Source organism: Manis pentadactyla, chromosome 2 (genome assembly GCF_030020395.1).
Source record: "Manis pentadactyla isolate mManPen7 chromosome 2, mManPen7.hap1, whole genome shotgun sequence".
NCBI lineage: Eukaryota > Metazoa > Chordata > Mammalia > Pholidota > Manidae > Manis > Manis pentadactyla.
In genome coordinates, this window is record NC_080020.1 from 43,671,775 (window position 1) to 43,697,934 (window position 26,160).

Consider the following 26,160-nt stretch of genomic DNA (forward strand, 5'->3'; position numbering starts at 1 on the left):
GAAAGGACTGATCTTGTGTGAGGCTGGGAGGCAGGTTTCGAAGTCCCTTCACATTTTCCTTCTGAAAGTTAGCCATTATTCTGACTTTAGCTTTGCTTTTTCTCCATTAAATTTACGTACCCTTGACATTTTTCCTTTTGATCTTTGAAATAGGTTTTCCGTTTTTAAAGATATTATATGTTCATTGTAAAAATTTAAATAAGGTAAATAAATTTAAAAAAGAAGAAAAAGATCACCTAAATCTTACCTCTCAGAAAGAGCCACAGTACACCAAGGGTTTGGTGAAATTCATTCTAGGCATCTTGCTGTTCAGCATTTGCACGTTCATTCTATGCACATTGCATACACAAGCAAACTTAAAGAAAGGTTATGTTATTTGCCCAAGGATACACAGCTAGTAATAGAGCCAGGGCCTAAACTTAAACAATATGGCACAAGGACCTGTGTTCTTAACTTCTACACTCCATTGCTTTTCTGATGGTGAATTATCTCATTTAATCCTTACAACAAACCCGAGAGGTATCATGAGCCCTGTTGGATGGATGAGGCTCAGAGAGGGTAAGTACTCAGTGGAGGAGATGAGATGTGAACCCAGGAGTCTGTGATTCCAGAGTCTGGGTTCTTAGCTGTGACTCTATGACCTTGTCCCTTGAGAGCTGCCTGGTGTGTGGGTCAGGTGAGATCATTGATTTGTGTATGGAGTTTGAAGACGTGTTCAGGTCCTCATTTTATAAATTAGGAAACTGTTTATAAAAGATGGCTTGTCCTAAGAGCAGGAGAAAGTTCCACATTATGGCATATTGATTCACTCTCTTCTTTTCAGTAGGCTAATAGTACTCTGCCCTCTAGTTATACCATGAACTATTTAAATAGTATCCTTTTGTGTATATTTATGTTGTTCCTAAATATTTGATATTATTAATAATGCTGTAAGTAACAATTTTTGGTATGTAAACCTTGGAGCACTTGTCTGTTTCCTTGGAATAAATACCTAGAAGAAGAATTGGTGGGTCAAAGTAGCCATACATTTTATATCTTGTTGATATTATCATCTTTCCTTCTAGAAAGTTCTACTAATGTGTAGCCCCACTATTACTGCATGAGGAGGCCTTTTCATCAGAGCCTTTTTGTCACTCTAGTCAGTTTCTGATGACTTTTTTCATTATGGCCAATAAAATGGGAGAGAAATTGTATCTCATTATTCTCATTACAGAATTTAATATTGGGCATTTTTCCATGTGTTTATTGGTTTTACATAAAATTAGTATAGGTAAAGAATGAAAAGTTGAAAGTGACAATTTGAACAATTAAGCTAATGTGGAAACTCTTGAGTCTTAGCAGCTCAGCAAATATAAAGACTTCTGCTTTAAAAAAATTGCATGTTTATATTCCAGTTCTGGTGCCCCTAATGCCTACCATGACTTTCATACAGACATGTCCTGGGGAGTACACCTGGCCAAAGGGAATGACCCTCTCTAAGCCTCAGGTCTCATAAGCTTCCTGCTGGCCATTAATTGATAGGGAGTTCCCTGGGCTTTGGTGGTTAGGGTGTAATAAATATTCTGGCCCAAGTCCAGAATCACTCCCTGGAAGTGGTTGCCGCAGCCCACTGCATGCCCTGTGGCTGGGAGTTATTGCTGATCTTTGCAATACTTTATTCTCTCCTCCATTGATTACTGACTTACTAAACACAAACTGTTTACATTCGGACTTCGCCTTTGGTCCACATCAGATAGATGAAATCAGTGCTCATTTAGTTGGTACAAACATTTGGTACTAACCCTGGAGGTCACAAACCTTAGACTCTCTAGAAAAGACTCCAGTTCTCTTCTCTGGCATGTACTTTGTCTATACAGTGAAAGAAGGGTTAGGTGCACAGGTTTTAGCTAATGATTGATTTGGACCAGCATCTTCTACTTTCTGACTTTGACCTGGAACAAGTGATTTGGCCTTCATATAGCTACATAACATTATTATGAAGATTACATGAGATAATCTACGTAAAATCATCAGCAAAGTCAATGCTATTTCATTGGATAGATCCCACTGGAGACCATGAGAAACTCCTGAGTGGGCCTTCTCCCATTTACTTTCCCTTGGGAGAGTAAACTGTAAATTTATAAGGACGGCATTCCCAGGAATCCTGCCCATCTACCTGCCACCTCCATACTTTGTGTACGCCTTGGTATTATGCTTGTCTCCCTGTGCAGTGATTATCTGCTGATATTCAGCCTCCTCAACCAGACTGCAAGGTCCTGGAGAGCAGAAAAAGCCACAGTCCACTCTGAATCACCACAGAGCAGGTGTTAAGTAAATTTTTGTCAAAGCAATGAGTATAATTCCATATTACCTCATTTGCCTTCACTTCTATGACATTGAATAGTTTATAATTGTCATGGAATAAATATCTTTATAACTCAGTAATTAAAAGCAAATTAATTAATTCACTTCCAACTTGCTTTCCCTGTTAATGATATATTATCGATGATATATCATCAACAAGTCTCCGGGAGAAACAAACTATGTCTTCCTTTAATGTATTATGTTTTTCTATTTATGACTCAGATTGAATTTAGTTAAACTTTATTAAGAACCTCTTATGACCCAGGCACTGTGATAAACATTGTGGAGATTACAAAGGGAATAATGCCTGAGCACTATTGTAGCACAAAGAAGGGACCTGGTAATGTCACCCCATATGGAATCAGTCTGTGGGAAGTGTACAAAATGTACAGAGTTGGGGATGATTTGGAAGAAGATATTTGGTTCATTTCATGTATTCAAATCCTGCTTCAAATGTCAGGGGACTTTACAGATTGAGCAATTTTTTTTTTCTGTGAAGGGCCAGATAGTAAATATTGTCAGCTTTGTCATCCATATAGTGTGTGTTACAACTATTCAACTCTACCTCTGTGGCAAGAAAGCAGTCATAGACAATACATCAGCAAAGGGTTGTGACTGTATTCCAAGAAAACAATTTATTAAACGGGCAATGCAACAGATTTGGCAACCCCCACTTTAGGCAATGGGGAGTCATTGGTGGTTTTTGACCAGGAGCCACTTGATCAGGTTTTTGTTTTTCTGAAGTCTCTACTTGCTGACACATTACCATCTCCCTTCTCCTTCTGTGCTTAGAGTAAGTAATAATAACCCTTACTATTTATACATACTTTGTAACTTACAAAACATTTTCAAATCCCATGCAAACCCTACTAGGAAGGTTGGGAAACATTACCCCTATTTTAAGGAAGAGGAATCAAACCCTAAAAAGTTAGATGGCTTGTCCTAAGTCACACAGGTAGAACTGGAACCCAAATGCCCTGACTTCAGTCTTGGGTCTCTAGTGGAGCCACCCAGCAACTAACCCCAATCCATTTAGCTGGCCAGATTCTAGCTATTTCATGTATCGGTCATTTTTCCCCAGCCAAAGGGTGTATTCTTAAAGGGTAGGAATATGTCTTATGCTCCTTTCGTATCCTCCACAGTATAAGGCACAGCGCTATGTTTGTCAGAGGCACTTCAAAAATAACTATGGATTACTCACCACCTTTTGTGGCTCTTCACATCAAAGTTTCCATTCCCTTCCATTTGTATTCAGTGAATTGCTTGGTCAAATACATTGGCAAGCAATGTTGCATACCCATCTGAAAGAGTTAATATTTGTGGTACAAGACTTTGTTTTTCTTTCCAATTTGAAAATTTCCTCAGCAGCCTTCTCAATAAGGAACAGAGGGCTGGTAAATTTTGGGGGTCTGTCTGAATCTATGCTTTCCCCTGAATGGTCAAGAAGCCTAAGAGAATTGGGTTTCTTTTTGCCATCTGGAATTACGAAGTATAGGTGTACTTGGGGACAGAATTAGGTACCAACAGGCGAAGTTAAGATCAAAACTCATATATTTGGAGTCTAAAAAGGTATTGGTTAGTGATCATGAAATAATTTTCTCATTTTTCAACATGCCACATTTGATCTCTCACAATTTCTGCTATTTATACTCAGGTTTTTATCATCTCTCATCTGTACCACTGAAAGAAAGGTCTCTATTCTTGCCCCTTTTGCCATCCATCCTCCACACAGCAGCCAGAGTGATCTTTATAAAATTTAATCAGATCATGTCAGGCCCCTCTTTGAAAGTCTCCAAAGATATCCTACTGAATTTAAATTAAAATCCAAACTCTTTACAAAATCTTCAAGAACCTACATCATCTGGTCTGTCTACCTTGCTCACCTCACCTCATGTCATACAACTCTTCTTCTAGCCTTCTATGACCTGTATCCCTGACCCTGGGCATGCTGGATTCATTCTTATCATCTGGCCTTTGCACTGGCTGTCCCTTTAGTCTGGACTGCTCTTCCTTCAGATCTTTCCAAGGGTGGTATTCCATCTATGAAGCCTCAGCAACAAGGATGTTCTCTCCCCAAGACCTCCCTAACCTCCTCCATCCTCTCTGTCCTCTGGGCCCAGCTTCTCTATTAGCTTGTTTATTTATTCATTGATTGTCTGTCTCTGTCCCCATTTATTGAGGAACCTCAATAAGCATTTGTTGAATGAATGAGTGAATGAATTCTTGTGGTTAGAGTCTTTAGCAGATGAATCATATTTCCAAATCCAAGCTTAAGCCCAATCCCAATATTTATCACAAAATAAAGCTGAGCTATTCTAGAAAAAGTGGGCAGTGCAGTATTCTCCCAGTTACTTAGAGCCCTGGAATCCTAGGGCTCTATGCAAGCCTAGATTGAAAGCTACTGAGACAAACCCTCTTACTCTACAGTTGGGGAAACTGAGGCTCTAAGCAGCTCTCCTCTACTTGTAAAGTCCTCAAGAAGAACAGGATCACTGGTTTGTATCCCAGACTCCAGCATGTGTTCCCTGGCACAGAGCAGGAATTCAGTGAGCTGTTGAACTGTTCAGGTGACACACTGAGTTGAAGACAGAAGTAGAACTGGATGTCTAGAACCTCTGTTCTCTGGTGCAGCAGTGAGGATGGTGCAGCGACCATGGATTCCATCTGGTTCAAGCTCAGACACCTTATCTGAAACCAGACCTAGTGGGCGAGGCCAGCTTCCTGCTCCTGGAGGCCTCTCACTTGGATGGGCAGGACACGACATTATGTTTCCTACCACCCCAGCCCTCTGTCAGAGAAACTGGGGAAGATATGATTGCATGATTACCCCTCCTTCTACTTCCTCTTCTTTCTTCTCCCTTTTTTTTTTTTTTCTCTTCCTTTTAAAAAAATTTTTTTAATGTTTCAGGCATGCAAAACAGCACAGAGGAGAGTATAGTGAACACAGCAAACTCTGTGAATCCACATCCTAGCTTCAGAAAGACAATGTCCGGAGCCCTCAGAGCCCCTCCTCCTCTGTTCCTTCTCCTTCCTTCCTTCCCCCTTTTGTCTTCACCCCTCCTTCTCCTTTTCTGTTTTCTTATGCACTTCTCTGCCTGGTTCCTCTCTGTCTCCTCCCTCCCTCTCTTTGCTTCCCTCTTTATCACACCCCTCCCTCCTTATCCTCTTCCCCTTCCCCCGTTCCTTTCTTCCCATTCTCGAACCTTCCTTTCCTGGCATCTTTAATAAGTGTGTGTGAGTCAGTGGTTCACTCCTTCGGCTGTTCAATGTCAACAGTGGGAACTCAGTATCTCTTGGACTTGCCTCTCCTCCAAACTTGGGGTCCCTACCCTACAGAGACAGTGCTTTGGTCCACATTGACCCCGGAGAGAGGCCCTGAGTGTTGCTGCTGCCCCTCTGAGAGGTCGCCTTCAGCTTGCTGTCTCCAGGGTAAAAGTTTTACTACCGCCAGATGCAATTGTTGGCTCATTCATTCGGCTTTGCATAGAGGTAAGAGCAACAGCCTGATAGATCTCTATATTTTACTCAGCATTTTGATTTCTTTCCAGAAGCTTTTTCTGATGTCTCTCACTGCATTTCTATTTCACTACATCACTGGGGACATTTTCTTACTATTTTTTAGGTTATACTATTTTGATTTTAAAGAATTTGATTTACTCTTGACACTGGGAGAGTTGCCTGCTCAGACATAGAGAGAATCTGGACCTTTTGGATTTATCATCAGAGGAATAACACTATGTCAGATGGTGGTGGGGGCACAGAGTTGAGTGGTTATATCTCACTCCCCTTTTCCGTCAGCTCAGCTCCAGAAAAGCCAATAAGAAGTGGGACAGCCAGTGATTTGAATCACTATTAACAGATTTATTCACAGGCTATAGAGATGGCTCCAGCCACTTAGTTCTTTTTCAATGTTGAGATGTCATCAGTACTTCCTGTTTTGGTGCAGAGTGAGGACCCAGTGACAACCCCTTTCCCATCTCAGCATCACCTTCTTTGGTTTTGTGATGTCCAGGAGCTCTTTCTCTCTTAATCAGTCCAAATTTGTCCTTGGTAATCTCATCCTGTAGATTGTCTGAAGTTAAGATAAAATAAGAGAAGTCTTCCCATTCCAAAGGGATCTATGCTCCTATGTAAACCAATAGAACATATTTGATTGGTTAAAATACTAGTACTTACACTAAAAATAAAAATGACTCCAGTGGCTCTTTGCCCTTTAATAGCAATACTAAGGTTTCCGAAGTGTTTTCAGATTCACTCCCCCACGTGGCTGCACAACAAGCTCTGCCGAGGACAGGTATCTCCCTCCTATTTTGTAAATATGGACACTGTGGAAGGGAGGGGCAAGTTTGCCCAGGGTGAGTGTGAGCGGCAGGGCCAAAAGGACTCAGCACTTTATTAGGTCAGGGAGCCTCCACGGGGCCTGGAGGAAATCAAGGGTCCATCAGAGGTGCCTTGGGTGAGGGCCAGCAGAGTGTCCCATAGCACCGGTTTGTTGGGGACCCCTACCCCCAACACAAATCACACACCAGGGACAATTGTCAAGTCGTGGACTCTGCAGTGCTCCATCCATCCTGATACCGCAAAGCATTGGCAGACAGCCACAATGAAGGCTTTCCTGCTTCTGGATCCCTGCCTACACTGCAGAATTTTTACAAGGAGAAGGGAAGGGGGGAAAGTTTATGGTCTGATCTAATCACAGATTAACTGAGAACTCAGTGGCAGCCAGCAGTTGCAGAAGTACAGGACTTCAGAGCTATTAAAGAGCCCACTGTTCATTTCTGAGACAAGCAAATGGTGTGCCCAGCCAATATTATGTACAGCACATAGTAGGTATGCAATAAACAATGGCTGCTGCTGTTCTTGTTTTTACCATGATTACCACTTTCCACAGGGAACCAGATCAAGCAGCAATAGGACGGAATCTCAGAACTTGAAAGTCCCTGCTGGAGATTATGGGAAATCTCAAGTAACATTAAGGGTAGAAGTAATAAAATGAAGTTTGAGGAGAAAATGCTGTCAATGTCTCCTATAGTTTTGGTGGTGTTCTTGGAGAGGCCAGGTTTTTCCCAAGGGACCAAGAATGTCTCTGCGGCTTTCTGTATCTGTTTCCTCCTTTCTGACTGCTTCCTGGTGCTCGGGTGCAGAGATCTGAGGCTGTTGCTGGAATCAGTGCCCCCTTCTGCCCTCCCATATGCTCTTTGCCAATGCTTGTGATGAAATCCCATTGCTTCCCAGGCAAACCACAAATCAGTGAGGATGCCCTTCATTGCCTCTCACTTAGTAGGCCCATGGCCTTTGTCTAATGACAAGGCTATCCTGTGACACACTGATGTTCATCAAACTACAGAAGCATAAAAACTCATGTTTAAATATCTTCCCTCCTCCTCTTTCTTTCTCCTTTCCTTCTCTTTCCTTCTTTCCAGCTTCCTTCCCTTCCTTTTTACAAGGGGATGGGTGTATGGGTAGAGAAAGCCAGGCTTTACCTATGGCAGCAGCTCAGCCTGCACCCCAGCCCTCTTCCTACCTTCTAGGGTTAGAGACAGAGGAAGGCACTGAGCTGGGTACACCCCTTTCCTGAGGACCTGGGGTGTCCTTGCTCCTTGCCTCCTGCACTCACCTAAGTCTTCTCCCCTGTTCCATTTCTGGAGAGAGGAAGCTGGCATTCATGTGTCCAATCCTGTTAAGAGTAGGCAGGCCCATACTCCCTGAACTCCCCCAGTGTCCCATGATTCCCTGACTCTAGCCACCAAGGGCTCTGGCCTCCTTCCATATCCCTAACTCCAACCACAGCCCCCAGGAATAGGGATGGCATTCCATCTCTTGGAATGAAATACTTATAATTATTTGGTGAGGACTCTTTTCCTACATTATTCCTGTGTTTACACTTACACTTGCTGAATAACCTAGAAAAGTCACCTAATCTCTGTGAGCTCAGTTTCCTCATTTTAGAATGAGGAGAATATTTGGCTTATATAATGAAGTATCTGGCACACAACAGGCATAATAAGGATCAGCCAGCAGACCACTTGGCTTTCTTTCTTCCTTCGGCCTGAACATTGTGCCCTGACTGTCCCCTCTACCCCACCTTTGTCTTGACAGACCATGGATCTTTATATGAATGACATGGTCTCAAGCCAGGCTGCCCTCCATGGTCCACACAGGGCCGATGACTGGGGTGCCCTCTCTGTATCCCAGGCCTGTGTTTGAGCCTGGCTAGTGGACCAGGTCCTACGATTGGAAAGGAGTGCCCAGAGCAAATGGCAGGCAAGGAGTGAGCCATCATGGGGAAGCTACTGCCTGTGAGCAATAATGAACAAATCCCAAAGGTCATATCACCATTCCCCAGGAGAAGGTCCAGAGCCTTACCAGGCCACAGCATGGCTCTTGCCATCTGAAATACCAGGACCTCTTAAATCCCATGAGGAGTGACTTGAGGTGGTCTATCAAGGGTAAAATAGAAAATATTTGCAGTTTTGCAGGCCACGGGTCTCCATTAGCATTATTCAACTGCCATCGTAGCATGAAAGCACCTCTAGATGACACATAAATAATGTGCTTGGTGGTATTCCAGTGAACCTTATTCATACAAACAGGCTGTCGGCAAGATGTTGACCATAGTTTGCTGATTAATGTAATTATATGAAGCAGTAAGCCAGATGACCAGGTGGAAAACTTAAGCAATCACAAAAGCTAAAGGGAAGAAACAAAAGGTGGTAGAATGGTGATTTCAACAGTAGTACCCAGTGGTTAAGAACTCAGGCTGTAGAGTCAGATAGATCTAGGTTTAAATCTGGTTTGGGTAAATGGTATATACTCTCAGAGCCTTGGTTTCCTAATATATTAAGTGCAAAATGGCAAATGAAAGGTACCTCTCTCAAATGACTGATGTGTGGAATAAGAGAGATAATGAGATGTAGGGCCAGGCATTTAGTAAGAGCTCAATAAACACTGGCAGTGAGGGTGATGATGATGCAGTGACTTTTGAACTGAGCTAAACCAAACTGAACCATGGCCTCCCCTTGCCTCAAGGATGCCAGAGAGTATGGCTCATTAGGTAGAGCAAAGGCTTTTGATCCTGAGAGTGCCTGGCACCCTGCCTTGAGCCTTTTATTACACTCTGTAAATGGGGCCAGTAGTCCTGGCTTTCTCCCTGCAGAGGCAGCTATAATGAGACGGTGGAGGGAGAGCCTGCCCACCACCTACCTCTGAGAAGTCAGTGCCGATATCAATGCCTGCAGGCCCTGTGTGAGTCAGAATTGAGCCTTGGCATTTCAGTCTTTCCCTCCTCAAGCAGATCTGAGGATAGCAGGGCCAAAAGATCAGTAAAGGAGAATATGAATTTTTGTCCTGGGCTGTGCTGAGCTGCTTAGAGACTTGGGTTTGGAGCAGGTCTGGGAAAGCCCTTAGCTTTGGATTGCTTTTGTCTGATATTAGTGTCCTGGAAACAAACCTCTCTGCATATCACATTTTGTTCAGGGAAGATATTGCTGTCAAAGGTGAGGTTCACAGTGTTCCTTTCCACTCTGTGTTGATGCCCAAAGACTGCCTAACAAATAGGTCTCCCTCATGTTCATATTTTGCTGATTTTTTAAACTCCAGAAGTTTTTTGCTGTACTTTCTTTGTCTCAAGTGACCAGAAAAAAATATTTGGGCTCTTCCAGCCTAATTAAGGCTATCACACATCTCTACCCTAATCATATACTAATTGATATTGATTTTTAATTATGTCATCTCTCTCCGCTAAGTTCATGGGATTCTCACAAAATGTCCTACCTTTTTTCCCTAACACTAGAAACCACAAACTCTCTTTTCCTTTCTTTTTCTCCTTCCTTCCTTAATTCCTTCCATCTTTCCTTTCTCCCTTACATGTACGTCTGTCAAGCACCCACTATGCGCCAAAAATTGTGATGTGCATCAAGAGTACCTTCAAGTTCTCAAGTCTAAAGGATGAGATGGGCAAGCTACAGACGGTACGGTCTGAGCAAGGTCAGGGTACTGTGCGAATCCACCCTCAGGGTGCCTAACCTGTTGCTGTAGTCAGGTGATGCTTCCTGGTGGAGACACGCCTGAGCTACACTTTCTAGTGTGAGTCTGAGTCCACGTAGGTGAAGAAGAAGGAAGCAGCAGACTCAGTGGTGTGTCCAGTCTCTACAGAGAAGTGAAAGATGTTCCTTCCACCTGATCTTGGTCGTGGTGGCAGGAGGGCCAAGGGGAATATGTCAGGGGAGGACCGGCTGGCAGGAGGCGGGGCATGAATGGCTCTGTAGGCCAAACACATCCTCTGGAGCTACTTTTGACATCTTTAAGCTTAGGTAAACTATATATTTATGAACTGTTACTGTATCAGGGATGTTGCCTCCTTGGTCCACTGCTACTAATTAGAAGCTTTGGTTAGCAGTTGCACACAACCTTGATTAATAAAGTGTTAAAACAAGTTAATTATGACTTAATAGGTATTATTTGGTATCTACTAACTTTCAATATAGTCTCTGGGGACAGAGAGAGCAACAAAAGGCTCTTCATGGTGAAAACATTTATTTCACCTATTTTTTCAATTTATAATTATTCTCACCTGGATAACTGTAATAGTCACTTTTCTAGTTGCCCTGCTTGCACTTTTGTCCCTGTCCAAGCCACTTTTCTTGGGGCAACCAGAAGATCATTCTGAAATACAAATGTGCTCCTGCGTCTATCGACCTGCCTCTCTCTCACACGCATAGCACTTAAAACTCTTAAAGCCATCGATTGTTTTCAGAGTCAACCAAAATACTTAACTTGGTCATCAGGGCCACCAAAAATTATTTCCACCTATGACCTGTTCTGGAATTGAATTTAAATAAATTGATAAACAGATACAAGCAAACAATTGGTTAGGAATTCACCATGTGCCTAGCACTGTGGGTCACCCTAGGATACCACAGTCATGGTCTTCTTTTGGAACTTAGTTATGGGTCAGAAAGATCAATATTTAGCAAATAAACACACAAATAAATGTGTAATTATAAAATGTGCCAAGTGTTGTAAGAAAAAAATGGGATTCTATGAGAGAATAATAGGGAGACTGAATTCACATCAGAGGTAAGGGAAAATACCTTCTGAGGAACTGACATTTAAGTTCAGGAGGGATGGTAGGCATTATCTAAGTGAAGGCACGGTCATGACAAGAAGGTGAATACTGGTCTGAAGGCAAGAAGGTGTTTGGCCTGTGTAACAGCTGAGTAGAGGCCACTGTGGCTGCAGCCCAGGGAGGAGGCCAAGGTCGGCCCTAAAGAGACAACAGGAGCAATGAAGTTGGTCCTGGAGGCCATGCTAAGTATTTTTGGTTGACCCTGAAGACAATAGGATGGCTTTAGGAGTTTAAGTGGTGTGTGTATGAGAGAGAGAGATAAAGAGATGCACATGAGCACATTTGTATTTTAAAATGATTTTCTTGTCCTAAGAAAACTGGGTTGGACAGGGACAACAGTGGAAGCAAGGTGACCAGCAAAGTGGCTATTCCAGTCACCCAGGTGAGAAATGGTGGAGATGGTGCAAATTGGATTAATTTTTTAAATATTATGAGTAATCTTAGTAACAGATTAGTTATTCAAGGTGTTGGTGAGGAGGAAAAAGATACACAATTGATTTGAATTGCCTTGAGAAGCAACATTTTGAGTTACTGAGAGTGATGGTTTCAACTGGGATTTGCCAAGGCTACTCGGACAGATTTTCTGGGTTCTCAGCCATGGACTATGATGTGACGACCACGTTTGCTTACATCTTTTGGCAAGGAAGGCACCCTCTTCTGCTGTGTGGCAATCAGCTTGTAAGAGTATATGGCTCTTTCCACTGCGTTCATGTTTGGAACATGAGTGGTATACGCCATACCATCGAATGCACAGTCAATCAAACTGCTTGGTTCTCCAGCTCTCTCTGCAGGGTTACTACAGGGGCCATGACACAAATGATACTGCATCCTGACCTACAGGGATTGTGGCATCTCTCATGGAAAAACCCCCAGAAATACTAGATGACCAAAGAAAGTGGAGGAGAGTAGTAACAGGTTAGTCAAGGCACATGTCAGCTGTCCCAGAAAAGAGGGGATGAATTGCCAAGAAAACCCACCACTCACAGGGGCAAAAGGTATGATAATACCTAGCATCACTGACCAGGCCGTCTCTTAAAGGTTCTGAATGCCATTCCATTTAATCCTCACAACTACGTGGTAAGCCCCATTTTAGAAAGCTGAGGCAAAGAGAAATTGAGTGAGTTTGCTAAGCTCTCACAGCCGTAAGCTGTACAGGGGTTTGAACCCAGAGACTTACGTACTCTACAGATTAAATCATGTAGAGTGGCCTCCTAAAGGGGAAGACCTTGACCTGGGTTGAGAAAAGTAGGAAATACTGAGTCTCAACTGCTCTATAGGCTGCGTGGTGCTGGGGTTCTGTGGGGCCATTTGGGAACTGGGGTCCTGGCGTGATGCAGTGTGTTTATGCAGGGGAGAGCACTCCGCCTCTCAAGTGTGCCTTCCTTACGTCCTTCCTGAGCACACCTTGATCTGCAGAAATGGGATGGGTACTGGGGATACAGCCTGGAATTGGGTTGTTCCCCCAGAGCTCACAGGATGGTGAGGGAGTCATTCAAGAAAAAGGCTGATTTAAAGCAGAGTGATGAGCACCCAGCGCGAGAAGTCACACAGGCTGTAAGCACCCATAGGAGCAGCGCACATCCCTGACAGGTGTTCGTGGTGGTTTGAGTGGGAGCTTCTCCAAAGGCAGGGGCGTTGAGTGTGTGCATGGAAGATGAGGGAGACTCACACAGCAGAAGGCACGGGGGGACAGGAGCAAACGGGGGAGGGGGAAATCGCATCAGAAAAGACTAGACACAAAGGCCTCTGGGTATGGAAATAAGACAGAGAGGGTTCTTTGGAGGAAGTGGAAGGTAGGACACACTCAGGACAGGCATGAGAGCAGAGGTGAGTCTGCACAGGGGTTGGTGGGGGCTAGGTCCTCTGTGTCAGGGAGCTGGACTTCACCCTGAGGGCAGCGAAAAGCCTCCGTGGGTCTGAGGGGAGGAGAAGGTGACACATTTTCTGGGGCACCTGGATCATTTGTACATTTCTTGGTTTAAAGTGATGCACTGATGGAGTCTTTGGCACGAGGCCTGATGATCTGGCCCCCAGGAAGTGGCTCTTTTTGGCTCTGAGGAGGGTTTTCCCTCTGAGTCTTAATGGAAGTTGTCCCTCCTCGTCTCCACACTGGGCTTGCCAAGTAGCTGAGATGTGTTTCATTTTTTAAAGAGCTGCTTGTTCCCTCTATATCATCTTCTGTCTAAGGAATTTCTCCCAGCGTGTTCAAAAACACCTCTGTAACTCATTTCTGGGCAGTTTATGCTTAATAGCAGTTGGGGGAACGGGATGTAGGTGGGGGTCCTGTAGGAGCTGGAAAGAGTGGGCTGGCAGGGATTATGGGCCTTTGGGATACTGGTGGCCTCAGAAGCCCCCTCAGCTCATCCTTTCTCATTCACATGGAGGCCCCCAATCAATTCCTCCCTCTAATGAGGGCTTCTCAGTCAATTAAGAAGGCTCCCCATCATTTAAACTGGCAGTGACAGTTGGATACAGACACCGCGGGTGGCCTCAGCTCACAGCATGAACTCTATTAGCCACATTGAAATTTCCATCAGTATCACTTTATGGAGATAATTTGTGGGTTTATTAACCCTCAAATCAGTCCTAACAAGAATTCATCCTCATATAGGAGTGTCTGCACAGAGAAGTAAGAGCACCTTGCAACTGCTCCCCAAATAAGGCAGTTCAGTGTTAGGGAAAGGCCTGGCCTCCAGAACCAGGGAGACCCAGGTTTGAATCCCCGCTATTGCACTTTCCAGCTGTGTGACCCTGAGCAAGCTATTGAACCTCTCTGAGCCTCAGTTACAAATTTACAAAATGGAGGTACTAGTCATAACCCTGTCACAGGTTGTGGTCAGAATTATATGAGGCCACGTGGAGTGTTGAATAAATATGAAGTACCATTATCATCTTTTTTTCTTTCCCTATAGTGCATTTAATAAGGGTTTCAAACCCAGATGCCTTCAGGGTAACATAAGTGAACCAAGCAGGCTGGGGGAAAGATATCATCAAGGGGGCTGCTGCCACTCAGCTTCAACCCTCACTGTCAAATGAAATCCAGATGCAATATTATTAGAGCCAACAATTTTTGAGAAAAAGCCAGAATTTAGTGTTAAGTATCCCAACTTTTAATTGTTGTTAACTAAGTAAATATTTTTAAACAATTGGGTGGTAGGGGGATTGTGTGACAAACCAGATACATCTGAAAGCTGCCCCTTGGCAACCTCTGGGTTAATCTTTCTTCAATAACTGGTTTAAAACTAGGACCTAAATATAAATAGCTCCAGGCTGCCAGCAAAAAGCATGTTGGGAGTGAACTCTATCTGTGGCAGGTTGGAAGCAATGAAATGCTCCCACTCCTTCCAGGTTAATACAGCTCACTCATCAGGTCTTATGTATGGACTTGTGTAATGTGCAGAATCAAAATGAAATAGAGAGGTATGGGCAGAGACTGTACAAATACTGTATCGTAGGCTGGGGTAAAGGGTCCCCAGCAGGTGACCAGCAAAATGGTGGCACCTTCATCCAAGAGTTCCAAATCACTTGTGTGTGCTGTGGTCCTGTGATGTGGCTCCTGGGTCCCTCTCAGATGTGATCAAAGAGATCAGTTTGGGGTAACTACAGCAGCCAGATAATTTTAACTTTCTAACAAAAGGATGTCTAAACTTTCATTTGCACACTCAAATTGATTTCCTAAAATCAAGTCTTTTGAACCTAACTATATCTAAAATGTCTGTTGCCTTGAAAAAGCCACTATTCCATTTTACTCATAAATGTTTTCTCTTATGCTAGCTTTAATATCTCATCAGGTATTAGGCCATTGGATGTAAATTGGGTACTAATTGTAAATGATTATAAAGACACTTTTCTCACACTAAGAATTACTAAGCGGTCCCAAGTTTGACCTTCTTTACATTAATTCATTAATTAATTCATCAGTAAATACTGAGTACCATACATCAGGTATTGTGCAGGGACCTTGGATAGACAGAAAGTTCTGAGACCAAATATAGACTTTGATGCTTGCTAACAGAGCCTCAATTTCCTCATATGTTAAATGGGGATGATAATAGTGCTAACTCACATGATTCAAAGGATTACACAAGGCAGTATATACTCAAGGCCAGCATTCAATAAATATTAACCATCACATGATCATTCATCTTAATTATCACACAACTTTTGCGATTACTACTTTTATCTACACATCTCACAGAGGAGAAAATCAAGTTATAAAACAATAGATTAACTTGTCTGAGGTCAGACACCTAGCAAGTGTTAGAATTGGAATCAGCCAGGAACCAGTGCCCATTGTCTTTCTACCAAATCACCCTGCTGGGGCAAACTATTCCTGGCCTTCTTGCTTTACTGTAGGAAAGAATTGGAAGCAGGCCTAAATTTAAGCTCGTAAAGACTACAGGGAATTTGGGAGCTGAGGAAGAAAGACTGCCAGCCATCTCTCTCCTGCTGGAAATGTGAGAAAGGGCAATGTTCAGGGTGCTGAGAATATAAATGTTATTTAGAGGAAAATACTATCATTCAATAAATATTTACTGAATCCTTCTCTGAGCCAGGCATTGTCCTTGTCACTAGGAATGCAGCAGTGAACAGAACAAAGTCACTTCCCTCACAGACTTTATGGTCTGTCACAATCTGCAGATGGGAAGACTTTGGGAAGTCTCTCCAAATGAGAGGGTAAGGTTTTAGAAACCCCAATCAAAATGAAGCAAAAGATGTGGCTGGAAATGCATTTTGGACCTACATCTGATGGCCATTGAGTCATTTTGTTCATTAATGAAATGGATTTTTGCTTATTAACAGACAAAGGCAACTTGATTTTGCGTTCGGTTTGCATCCATTCTTAGGATGCCTGAAGATAAATCAAAATGTCCAGGTCAAATCAACAAGCCTAATCTTAGGAGAAGTGACTGCTTTCACCTGGAGTCAGACAATTCATTTCTAAGAGGGAGTTTTTGGGAAGATTGTTTTGGCCATTTCTAATTCTCTTGTTTACTCTGTTTGGACCAAGTGCTTGGTAATTGGGCACGTGCAGGGAAGGGGCTAAAGTCTATGACTTGTTTGCTTGGAACATTTTAGAAAGTCAAAGTAGTTAATAATAATAACTACTACTTAGTGAAGACTATTTGCCAGAGATAATGGAGAATGCTTTACATGCATTATCTAATTTAATCCTCACAAACAAACCAGTACAACTGAAAGTGCAATTATCCTGTTTTACACATGAGGAAACTAAGGCTCAGAGAGATCAAATCCTTGCTCAAGGACACACAGCTGAAAAATGGCAGAGGGGTACTGAACGAGGTCTGACTTTGTCTAGAGCAATGGATCTAATCCAGGGACAATTTTGACAATTTGACATTTTGGAAAGTCTGCAGGCATTTTTGTTTGTCACAGTTGGGAAGAGGTTGCTACTAGCATCTAATGATTAGAGGGATGTTTTAAAAATCCTGCAATATGCAAGAGAGCCCCTACAATGAAGAATTATCCAGCCCAAAATGACAATAGAGTCACATTTGAGAAGCCCTACAGTAGATCCCCAGGAAATACCCTTGTTCTGCCTCCGTCACTAAACATCTCTTGTGCAGGAATTTCTTGCTGAAACATTTTGTATTTTATAAAATATTCCCAATCTTTGTCGAAGTGTTGTGTTTACATCATCGTTTGCTCTGTCTTCATCTAAGTACCCATGACAGAACAATTTAGACCAAGCCATTCCCAGGAAAAGCTTTTAATGAAGAATAGAACAAGGGAAACCCCAATGGGTTTTTCAGCCCCATTTCAGCTAAGGTTCAAGTTCACTAATGCCAGAAAGGAACTCATTTAGAGTCTTATAGGCCACAGGACAAATGTTAATAGCTTCACCTTTAATTTAAGCTGGGGCTTATTTTTATAGCTAGTCTTTTGGTAACAAATAGGTTTATTAAGGCATTTTAACAGCTGAGGAAAATCAAAAAAGTACATAAGCACATGTGATTCTTGTGCTATTTGTAAATATAATTCTGATTCCTCATGGACATATAGGCATATTCACATATGCTCTAAGAATACGCTTTCAACTGCTCTATATTTAAAAATTGACTTCCAAATCAGGACAATTGATCTCCTGATTAAGGTTCCCAAGTTATGAGATGAGCAAAGACTGGAATGTATAGAAAAAGGAACATAAATAAAATTCCAAATGCTAGGGGGAAAATTCCTCAAATTATATGGGTTTTAGATGGTACTTCTGCTTACTCATAAAGACAACTTATCTGTAAGATGGAATCATGATTGGACTTAAACTACACATTAGGCTAGATGGACCTAACAGACATATGCGGAAATATTCCATCCAACAGTGGCAGAATACACATTCTTCTCAAGTACACATGGAACATTCTGGATGTTCTGTAAAATAAGTCTTAATAAATTTAAAAGGACTGAAATCATATCAAGCATCTTTTCCAACCACAATGGTATGAAACTAGAAGTCAATCTCAAGAAGAAAACTGTAAGATTCACAAATACATAGAGATTAAGTAACATACATTGAACAACCAATGGGTCAAATAAGAAATCAAAAGAGAACTCAAAAGATATTGACACAGATGAAAATGGAAACACAATGTACCAAAACTTATGGGATACAGCAAAAACAGTTCTAAGAGGAAAGCCTACAGTGATAAACACCTATATTAAGAAGAAAGAAAGATCTCAAATAAATAACTTCACAAATCAAGGAACTAAATAAAGAAGAAGAAACTAAGTCAAAAGTTAGTAGAAAGAAAGGAGTAACGAAGATCAGAGCAGAAATAAATAGAGGCTAAAAAGACAATAGAAAAGACCAATGAAATTGAGCTGGTTTTTTGAAAAGATGGACAAAATAGACAAACCCTTAGCTTGATTTACAAAGAAAAAAAAGAGACAAATCACCCAAATAAATGAAATTAGATATGAAAAGAGGAGACATTACAACTGAGGCCACAGAAATACAAAGGATCATAAGAGACTACTATAAACAATATTATGCCAATGAATTGGACAACCTAGGAGAAATGGATAAATTCCTAGAATATACAACCTACCAAGACTGAAGGATGAAGAGATGAAAAATGTGAAAAACTTACTAGCAATGATGAAAAATCTCCCAACAAAGAAAATTCCAGAACCAGATGGCCTCACAGGTAAATTCTACCAAATATTTAAAAAAAAAAAATAGTACTAATCCTTCACAAAGTTTTCCAAAAAAGCAGAAAGGAGGGAACACTTCCAAACTCATATTACAATGCCAGCATTGCCCTGATACCAAATCCAGATGAGGACACTACAAAAAAAGATAAACAAACAACACTATAGGCCAGTATCCCTGAGGTACAGATGCAAAAATCCTTAACAAAATGTTCGCAAGCTGAATTCAACAAAAGGATCATATATCATGATCGAGTGAGATTTATTCCAAGGATGCAAGAATGGTTCAATAGCCACAAATTAACTGATGTGACAAACCACACTAACAAATGAAGGATAATAATCATCTCATTAAGTACAGAAAGAACAATTGATAACATTCAATACACTATCATGATTTAAAAATCTAAACAAATGGGTATAGAGGGAATATACTTCAACATAAAGACCATACATGACAAGATCACAGTTAACATACTCAATGGTGAAACATTGAAAGCTTTTCCTCTAAGATCAGGAAAAAGACAAGGATACCCATTTTTACTGCTTTTATTCAGTGTAGCCCCGGGTGTCCTAACCACAGCACTTATGCAGGAAAAGGAATGAAAAGACATCCAAATCAGAAAGGAAGAAGTAAAATTGTCTCTATTTGCAGAAGACATGATATTACAAATAGAAAACCCTGAAGACACCAATAAACTGTTAGAACTAAACTGATTTCAGTAAAGTTGTAGGATACAAAATCAGTATAGAAAAATCAGTTATATTTCTATACATACTATCAGAGAAAGAAATTAAGGAAACAATCCCATTTACAATAGTATCAAAAAAATAAATACTTAGGAATAAATTTAACCAAGGAGGTGAAATATTGTACACTGAAAACTATAAGACACTGATGAAAGAAATTGAAGAGGATACGATAAATGGAAGATGTTCCACATTCACAGATTGGAAGAACTGATATTGTTAAAATGTCCATACTACCTAAAGTCATTTACATATTCAGTGAAATCCCTATCAAAATTCTAATGGTGTGTTTTTGCAGAAATACAAAAAATAATCCTAAAATTTTTGTGGAACCGCAAAATATCCCAAATAGCTGAAGCAATCTTGAGAAAGACTGAAACAGGAGGCAGAACATTGCCTGACTTCAAAGTTTATTACACAGCTCTAGAAATCAAAACAGTATGTTGTTGGCACACAGGTGAATGGGACAGAATAGAGAGGCCAGAAATAAACTCATGCATATATGGTCCATTAACTTATTACAGAAAAGCTAAGAGTATACAATGGGGAAAGGATAGTCTCTTCAATAAGTGGTGCTGGGAAAACTGGATGGCCACCTGCAGAAGAATAAAACTAGACCCCTATCTTAACACAACACACAAAAATCAATTCAAAATGGATTAGATTTTAATGTAAGCCCTGAAAACATAAAACTAGTAGAAGAAAACAGGGCATAAACTCCTTGACATTGGTTTTGGCCATGTTTTTTTTATTTGACACCAAAAGCAAAGGCAACCAAAGCAAAAATAACAAGTGCGACGACACCAAACTGAAGAGCTTCTAAACAGCAAAGGAAACCGTCAACAAAATGAAAAGGCCACCTATGGAATGGGAGAAAATATTTGTCAACTACATATATATGGTAAGGGGTCAACTCAAAAATATGTATGAAAATTATACAACTCAAAAGCAAAAGCCCCCAAATAATCCAATTAAAAAATTGGCAGATTTGCTGAATAGGCATTTTTCCAAAAAATAAATAAATGACAAACAGGTACATGAAAAGCTGCTTATCATCACTAATCATCAGGGAATGCTAATCATCACTAGTCATCAGAACCAAAATCAGATATCACCTCACACTTATTGAAGAATGGCTGTCATAAAAAAGACAAGAGATAACATGTATTGGCAAGGATGTGGCAATAAAGGGAGTGCAGATGCACTGTTGGTGGGAATGGAAACTGAGATAGCCAGTGTGGAAAAGAATACGGAGGTTCCTTAAGAAATTAAAATTAGAACTACCACATCAGGCAGCAATCCCATTTCTGGATTATATATTCAAAGGAAATAAAATCATTACCTCAGGGAGAAAATTATACTCCTATGTTCATAGCAGCATTATTCACAGTAGCCAAGGTATGGAAACTACTAAGTGTCTGTTGACAGATGAATGTTTTAAAAATGTGGTTTATCTATACAATGGAGTGTTATTCAACCTTAGAAAAGAAGGAAATCTTGTCACTTGCAACAACGTGGATGAATCTGGAGGGTATTAAAGTAAGTGAAGTAAGTTACACAGAGAAAGATAAATACTGCATGGTATCACTTTTATGTAGAATTTAAAAAAATCAAATTCATAGAAATAGAGAGTAGAAGAGCAGTTGCCAGGATCTAGAGGGTGAGAGAAATAGGCAGAGGCTGGTAAAAAGGGTGTAAACTTTTGCTATACAATGGAAAAGTTCTGAGGATCTAATGTAGTTTATAACACTGTATTTTATAATTGTAATTTGCTAAGAGAGTAGAACTGAAATGCTCTCACACACCACCCTCCCCCTACTACCAAAAAAAAAGGCAAAAGTCTGAGGTGATGGATGAGTTAATTAAGTCAGTGGGGGGGAATCCTTTCACAATATATGGGTGTATCAAATCAGCATGCTGTGTGCTTTAAATATCTTACAATTTTATTTGCCAATAAAGCAGGAAAAAAAGATACTGAATCATGACCGATGTTACAAAACAAAGGATAAGGAGAATTGTGTTTCGTTTTGTCCCTCATGTTATAGATTTCTGTATGTTTTGATATCTATTATTGCATTTCACCTTGAAAACAACCCTGAGGCACTGCCCCCTGTTTTATAGATGAGAAATCAGGTTCAGAAAAATTGGGGAACATGTCCACAGCCACACAAGTTGGCTCTGGCAGAGAGAGCCACTGTCCGGTGCTGTTTCTGTCATAATGGCCGGTCCCTAGAGTGACTATGAGCAAGGCTGAAACAGTCTGCCTGCCTTCAGTGTCTGCTGCTGATGTAAGAGCCTGTGGGTGATTCCCTCACCTTTACTATGTCTACATTTTCAAATCCTTTCTTCTTTACCTGTCAGGGCTCAGCATTGATGTGCTGTCCAAAATGACAGGAACCACTTACATTTTATTAAAATTTAATAATATTAAAAATTCAGTTCCTTGGTCACACTAGCCACATTTCCAGTGCTAGTAGCCACATGTTGTTAGTGGCTACGATATTGCACAGTGCATATACCATTTCCCTCTACTGACTGACACTGAATCAGTGATTAAATTAAGGAAATAAAATTTGTGAGATACATAGTAATTCAGAAAGGTGTTACTCAATTTGCAATGAATTTTTTTTTTAAGTCTGACTTTTTGCTTTTTAAGGAAGAAGGCTTAACTGTTTGTTATGAACCCACTCTCAGTCAGGTATCAGGCAGGGGATATTTTCCTTATGCTGATCTTATGACAGTCCTGCAAAGCAGGTATTATCCCCATTTTATGGATAAAGAAACTGAGATTTAGTTACTTGACCAACATATGCATCTTCTAAGGATTCAAATTCAAATCTGCTTTCCAAACCTATACATCTATATTGTTCTACACAATGAATCCTCACTAAAAATAAGAACTTTGATTCTACTCTAAAGTTAATATTGCTTTGAATAAGACACACTCAAATATCAGCACTTACAAGATTTGGAGCTTTCAGAAGGATCTGAGTGGATAAATAATAGCAGAATCTCACAAAACATACTTTATGCCAAACATCACTGAGTCCTTTCCTGGGGCCTGATCCTCTACTCTTTTCTTTCCTGTCACATAGTTGCCCTTGGTAGTGCTTGCATTTCAAAATGTCACTCAACTTCTGTACCAGCATTGCTCCTCTTTGAGTCTACATGTCACCAGGTTGCCTTTCTTGCAACTCTTGCAACAAGTCTGCCATGGAACAGCAGTGGTGACACTTAAAGTTTACTCTTTAGGGCACCAGAGCCAGACTTGTTTCATGTCTGTCTCCTGGTGTTGGCTGAACCATATGTTCCTATGACACATCTTTCTGACCCAGATGGCATTCTCAGCTTTAGATGATTAGAATCAGAAATCCAGATCCCAAGTCTGCCCATTTACAAGTGAGGGGAGAGTTACCAGGCAGGTATCTAATTGTCAGAAGTGGCCATCTGAGAGAAGCAGGGCATTTTTCCAAGAGAGTCACTGCATGGAATATGTGAGGAAAATTTCTCGTGAGTCCTGAAATTACATAGGCAAGGTCACTACAAAGTCATTTAAAATTGAATCTCAAGACAGTTCAATGGCAAAGGAACTAGCTCTCACCACTGATTTATTGCTTACTCTAACTTAAAAAAATATATATCAGCAGATTGATTGTACTGCCTATGATTGGAGACGTGCTTACTTTTTCTCAGGCCTGATTCATAAAACATCACTGACCTGTTTTTGGCACCACCCCTCCCTGTGCCAGGGAGCTTCTCTGAGGTTCACGGCACTAGGTGTTTAGCCTTAAGTGAAAATGTGCCACATTCAAAGCAGATGACCCAGAGGGAGGCATGGCAGCCAAATCCCCAGAATGAACCATTACACCTCCAGCTCTAAGACTAAGGGAACAGAGAGGCCATTTCAGGTTGGATCCTGGAGGAGTTTGGACTGACGATTATGAATTTTTCAGGCCATAGCTTCCCAGAGAAAATGGCAGGTGTCCTTTCTATTTCTGGTGAGGCCACCAGTTCTGGTCTCTCTCCAGCCCGCTCACTTGGTTTATCATCCAGAGTAGGTCAACAGTCCCACGGGCACTGTCTTGGACAAAGCAGTCTCTGAGCTCTTCATATATCTGGAGTGTGAGTCATCTGGAGGTGAGAGCAATGAACAAACCCCTCAGGTCCCTCCAACTGCCCCTGAAAAGTGTTTCTGCTTTTGTTGGTTTTGGCAAACTTGTAGGTAGCTATGGTTTTGGTTGCTAATATTTCAGTGATTTCATTTCTTTTCTGGGTTTATTCTCCTTCACTAGTGTTTTTGTTTTTATTTTATTTTATTTTATGCTGACAAAATATCTTCTCTTCAGTTAATTTATTTTGCAGGTCTGGTATGTGCTATACTTAGAAAAAGAGGATTAGAAAAGAAAGATTATTATTAATTCAAGAGTTTTGTGCCTTCCTCATATCCTATTAAGGCTGTATTGCCTTCACATACATATAGACCTTATACAATCAGCTGTTTATCAGAGAACCTTCTCTTTGTTTCTTGTTTCCTGTTGTGTTCACAAGTCACTGGGACAGTGTAACTTTTAGAACCAACAGTTGTTTCCACTACACTTAGCTGCATATAAAATTGCCCTCCATGTCTCAACGAGGGGATGTTTAATGTGGCCAATGACATTTTTCCAAGTCTGTTTATTACCTGCTGGTGAGAGTTCCTCTGAGACAATTTGAGATAAAACTTCAGGAGTAATTATGCTTTATGAGGACATAATGTCCTTCAGGCTTAATTTCACATGATATTAAATCAATGATTATATTCAATACTTCTCTGTCTGTGGTCAGGTTAAAGGGCACAATATTAAAGTTTCCCATAATTATCCAAGAAGTTGATACCACACAAATAATAAAAACTGACTCATGCCCTTTCCCTAATTGTGCAAAAGCAACACAAGACAGAAGGTGTTGGGGTCACTAACTCATATCTGCCAGTGCCAGGGAAAGCCTAGACACTAGGTTACAGAATGAAAAGAGGGATGTGTTTTTTAGTCAACTGTTGGGGAAAATAAATGCCCCATCATGTTTACTTCTAAAGGGCCATAAGGCTGTTAAATGCTTTTTAGCTTTGGTTTCATCGCTGTTGGCTGGCTCAGTGTTGGTCTCATCTCTTGCACAGTGTGATCCTCCGAGATCTCTGAGACCAGAGGGCAGGGCTAACTGGGTACCCAGTGCTGCAAAGCTGGAACAACTGGAGCACTTTGCTCTTTTAGAAAACAACATCTACTGAAAGACTCTTGATGCAAGGGACCCTGGCTATGAGAAGAGGAAAGTGTTTATGTTTTTGTCTGCTTAAATGTTTTTTATTTTATCTTTCAGCTGTAGGCCAGGCAATTCTTTATTTTGGTTAGAAAATATAATGGCTTCCTTGGCTGAAAGGTGGCTCTTATTCACATGCCCTCTCTTGTTATCTGTTGCCTTTCAGGATTGCTGCCCTGCTTGCAAAAGGTCTTAAATAATCTTGGTCACCCATAAACTCATTTTTTGTTGTGTGATGAGTATGTGTGTGTGTGGGCACATGTGTACAGGGGTGTTTTCTCAGTATCCTACTCAGACACTGACATTTTCCTCTACCTCTAGAGCTGCTGCAATATGTAACTCTCTCTGTCCATTTAAGTTCTTTACATTGGAAACAAGTCTTTATGTGTGTGTGGTGAAATGTGTGTGTGTGTGTGTGTGTGAACTTGTGAGTGTGAACATGCAGTCACATTGCGCTATACCCGTTATGTATGAAGGTGGAGTCCAGTTTATTGCCCAGCAGCCCTAGTTTCCAATAAAGAAAGGAAGGCCAAGAGGAGCAACAGCAGCAATATTGCCAGTATTGGGATTTTTTCACAGGAGGTAATTACCTTTTTTTTTTTCTTTCAGTCAACTCATTTGAATAGATTACTTAATTAGCATTTATTGTTTGTAAAATTCCTTGTCCAGAAGTAACATTTTAGGGCCTGCAGTTTTGAAGTAAGACAATTTAAGGGGTGATAATCTTATATAGAATTTTCAAATTGATTTCTTGGTAGTAAATTGTTCCTCAATTGTAGTGCCTTCTCAACTCTCATCAGACACCTAGGCTTCTTTCTAAATGCATTCATTACCATGAAACTGTTGTCTCCAGCTTCCTGTCATTTGAAACAGGTCATAACTTCAGGCACAAACATTTAAAGGACAACTATACTTTTACTATTTCATTAGTGGGCTAGGAGAGTCAGAATATGCTACTGAAGTTTATAGAGCTTTTCCAGTTCCTGATGGAAACCATCCCAAGAGTAGAGATAATCTTTTTCTTTGTACACAAAGTCGCTCCATTTAAATTCCTCTCAGCTTGAGTCTGATTTATCAGCCTGATACATGACTAGGGCAATATAGAGCCTCACTCGGACCTATTTACTATTCCCCTTTCCTCCTCTTTCCCCAGGAATGCTCCAGGAGTAGAGCAGGCTCATTGCCAAGGAAACTCTTTGCAATGGAGTACAGTTCAGTCCTATCTTCACACAGCTTCTTAGACTCTCTAGAAGATGATATTTAGGTGCATTACCTAAAAGGAGCTCCAAAAATTTTGAAATAAAGCAAAAACAAACAGGCATGTTGAAATTCCCTATGATATTTGTGGCAGTTGTTATGCTTTTGGCTTTCTGGGATTGAGTAGTTCATGAGGAGAGCTATTTCATAGTGGGGATGGTATAATCTTATCACAGGCTCTGCCTGATCATTTTCTAGCCAAAATAGGTCTAACAAAT

At 41.0% G+C, this 26,160-nt stretch overlaps 1 protein-coding gene across 1 annotated transcript in view; it reads left to right on the forward strand.

The window, feature by feature from the left end:
- DOCK2 (dedicator of cytokinesis 2) overlaps positions 1-26,160 on the forward strand; it is a 412,382-nt gene that overhangs the window by 230,643 nt on the left and 155,579 nt on the right. The window lies entirely within an intron of this gene.